This window comes from Gracilinanus agilis, chromosome 1 (assembly GCF_016433145.1).
Source record: "Gracilinanus agilis isolate LMUSP501 chromosome 1, AgileGrace, whole genome shotgun sequence".
Classification (NCBI taxonomy): domain Eukaryota; kingdom Metazoa; phylum Chordata; class Mammalia; order Didelphimorphia; family Didelphidae; genus Gracilinanus; species Gracilinanus agilis.
Window position 1 is genome coordinate 467,982,936 of NC_058130.1, and position 4,159 is coordinate 467,987,094.

The window sequence follows — 4,159 nt, forward strand, 5'->3', positions numbered from 1 at the left end:
TCATTTTTATTATGTTAGCTCGACCTACCCATGAGCAATCAATGGCTTTCCAATTGTTTAGATCTAGTTTTATTTGTTTGGAAAGTGTTTTGTAGTTGTTTTCATATAATTGCTCTGTTTGTTTTGGTAGACAGATTCCTAAGTATTTTTTATTGTTTAGGGTGATTTTAAAGAAAGATTTTCTCTTTCTACTTCTTGCTGCTCTAGTGTGTTGGAAATATATGGAAATGCTGATGATTTATGTGCATTTATTTTGTATCCTGCAACTTTGCTAAAGTTGTTGATTATTTCTACAAGCTTCTTAGTTGATTCTCTAGGATTTTTTAAGTAGACCATCATATCATCTGCAAAGAGTGATAGCTTAGTCTCCTCCTTGCCCACTTTGATACCTGGAAGGAAATTTGGAATTATGCCCAAAGGACCTTAAACAAATTTATACCCTTTGATCCAGTCGTATTACTAATAGGTTTTTAACCCAAAAAGATAATAAGGAAAATACTTATACAAAAGTATTTATTGCTGTGCTTTTTATGGTGGCAAAATTTGGAAAAGGAGGGGGTATCCCTTGATTGGGGAATGGTTGAACCAACTGTGGCATCTGATGGTGATGGAATACTATTGGGTTTTTTTAATTATTTAACTTTATTACTGTTGCACCATTTATGCAATTACATATAATTTAAATGCATCAATTGTACATTTTGTTTTTTTCTGTTTTTTGTGTATTTTTTTTCATTTTCCAATGAGTGGTGTGTTGGTGTCTGTGACACAAAATGGAAGAGAAACTGGAACTGCAATGAACAGATTTTTTTTTCATTACTGACCAGTAAACAGAACTACAGGTGCACCCAACCACTGACATGCATTAATTTATCATGAAAAATCTAGGTAGGCTAAGTAGCATAAGAATGTTACTCCCAAAAATATCTGGTGAAGAAGCATAGAGGATTGGCATTGAGAAAAATTGTGAACAGCTTAGTGGGTACTGTCTGAAAGTTGGCATTCATCCATGGCATTAAAAATATCAAAATAAGAAAGGCTGTAAATTAAAAAAAAACACAGAAAATACTGCTTCATAAATATCCGATTCCCTTGGCACAGGTCCTGTGGGCACAATCAAATACATTGCTCCCAAACCCTATTACAGAAGAAAAGAGAATTTTGATATATCAGTGGAGTGCATCTAACAGTAGTTCAGGTACAAAAGATGTACTGTACTTTCAGATATCCATATTTAAAATCCAGGATTTATTTGTAAATTTGATTGAAGGTATATTAGATATTTCCCCACAAAAATATTATTTAGATTCTCTCCCCCACTGCCTCCTTCCATTAATGGGACATCCTTTTTTGGGGGCAATGCATATCATTATTTCAAATTTGAAACAAGTTAGTATAGCTGTTGGGGGGAAGAAAGAGACACACACATAGGTTGTTTTTCAGTGGTTGTTATTATTATTATTATTATTATTATTATTATTTCGTTATTTTTTTTCCAGTAGGCTGTCTATGTTACTCATTCACTGTTATGGTTTGGTCAGAATTAGTAGTCAGAGCCTCTTCTGCTGGGGCTGCAGGTTCCTGGGCCTTAGGTGTAGAGCAAGGGGCTTCTCTTGCTGCTGGGGTCTCCTTGGAGGAAGACACAGCTTCGCTGCTGCTAGGTTTTCAGTCTGAAGCTGGAGCCACTTCACTTTTAGATTCTTGGGCAACTGCAGTTGTGGAAGCCTCAGTCTTTTGGGCTTCTCCTTCCCCTTTGCTCTTGTCATCTGCTTTACTAGTTGCTGTGGCTTCTGAAGACTGAGACCTTTGCCTCAGTGCTCTTAGAAGCCTCACTACTAGCCCCCCCACCCCCGATCGCTTGGAGGCAGGCGCTTGCTCTGGCTCTATATCCTTCTGTGGCTCAACCTCAGGTTTCTCAGACTCTGATTTCGGAGCTTCTTTGCCAGGCGTCGCATCGTTCTCTGCTCCCTTCTCTTTGATCTTGTTGGCAGTGACCTGGGAATTTTTCTCGGTCTTCTCCTTCCCATCGGTGTTCTCAGCCAATGTCTGGGTCTCATTGTTCTCCTTGGGAGTTTCTTCTTCTTCTGTACCAGCTCCTTCAGCATTCTTGTCTTTATCCTTGGCTTTCTCATCATTTACATTGTACCCCTTCTTCTTGCTGAGCTTGCCATCCATCTTTGGAGTTCAGAAGCAATCCAAGAGTCCCAGGTTGAAGTTTACAAGTTGTAGCTCCAAGCAGCAGTCCTAATCCAAGATCCTCCAAGCCCAAAATTCAGGCTGGAAGACCAATGGAGTACTATTGTCCTATAAGGAACAAGGAATAGGAGGATTTCTATGTAAACTGGAAAGACCTCCAGGAACTGATGCAGAGTGAAATGAGCAGAATAAAGAGAACATTGTTCCTAGAAACTTAAACCTTGTGGCACAGTCAAATGTAATGGACTCATTTACTAGTAGCAAAGCAATGACCCAATACATTCCCAACAGACATGAGAAATAATGCTATTCATATTGAAGAGAAAGAAATGTGGGCATAGAAAAAAACAAAAGAAAAACATATGATTGATTAAATGGTTTGATGGATATATGGCCTTAGAACACTGTTACAAATATGAATAATATATAAATAGGTTTTGAACAATGACATATGTATAACCCAATGGAATCGCTTGTCAGATCTGGAAGTGGAGACAGAAGAGGAGAGGGAAAGGATATGAATCTTGTAACCATGGAAAAATATTCTAAATAAATTTAAAAAATAACAACACTGTAGACAATTTAAAATATTTCAGAATCTATCTGCCTAGTCAAACTCAGGAATTACATGAACATAACTACAAAACACTTTTCACAGAAATAAAAATTGATCTAAACAATTGAAAATGGATTCATTTCTCATGAGTAGGATCAGCTAATATAATAAAAATGACTATCCTAACTAAACTAGTTTATTCAATGTCAAACTCAAACTACCAAATAACTTCTTTAAGGAATTAGAAACAAAATTATGACAAAGTTCAACTGGAAAAATAACAGATCATGAATATCAAGGGACCTAATTTAAAAAAATGTGAAGAATGGGGGCCTAGCAATGCTAAATATTAAACTGTAGTGTAAATCAGTGATCATCAAAACAATATAGCAGTGATTAAAAGATAGAAGGGTGGATCAATGGAATAGGCTTGGGGTCAATGACCTCAAAAAGGTATTGTTTGATAAACCCAAAGATGAAAGCTTTTGTGATGAGAATTATTTGACAAAAATTGCTGGGAAAATTAGAAAACAGTATCAAAAATTAGGTTTAGATCAATATTTCACACACTCTACCAAAATAAAGTCAAAATAAATATATAATTTAAATATACAGTGACATTATAATTTAATTGGGGGAATGTCAAATAGTTTACCTGTCAGATTTATTGAGGAGGGAAGAATTTAAGGTCAAACAGGATAACTCTACAAGATGTAAAATGATTCATTTTGATTATGATGAAACTAAAAATGTTTTGTACAAACAAAACCAATGCAATCAAAATTAAAAAGAAAGCAACAAACTGGGGAAAATTATCAATACATTCTCTGATAGACATCTAATTTTTCAAATATATAAAAACAGTGTCAAATTCATAAGAATCTAAGTCATTCCCTAACTGATAAATGATCAAAGGATAAGAACAGACAGTTTTCAGATGAAGAACTCAAAGCTATCAATTTTCATATAAAATATTCTCAGTTCTTAATTTGAGAAAGTCAAATTAAAACAACTCTGAGGTACACCTAGTAGATTGACCAATATAACAGTAAATACAAATAATAAATGTTGGAGGGGATATGGCAAAATAGGGACACTTAATGAATTGCTGATGGAGTTATGAATTTATCCAACCATTCTTGAAGGCAATTTGGAGTTATGCCTAAATGACTTTTAATGCATGTGCCTTTTGATTCAGTAATGCCACTACTAGGTCTGTATCCCAAAGAGATTACAAAAATAAGAATGGACCTGTTTATACACAAATATTTATAGCTACACTTTTTGTGGGGGCAAAAAAATTAGAAAACAAAGAGATATCTCTCAATTGGGGAATAGCTGAACAAATTGTAGTATATTATCCTTATGAAATATAATTATGCTATAAGGAATGATGAACCTGATGAT

General features: G+C 35.0%; 1 pseudogene; it reads right to left on the bottom strand.

Annotated features, from left to right (window-relative positions):
• Positions 1-1,512: 1,512 nt before the first annotated feature.
• Positions 1,513-2,175, bottom strand: LOC123231620 (annotated as a pseudogene).
• Between the last annotated feature and the right edge of the window lie 1,984 nt (positions 2,176-4,159).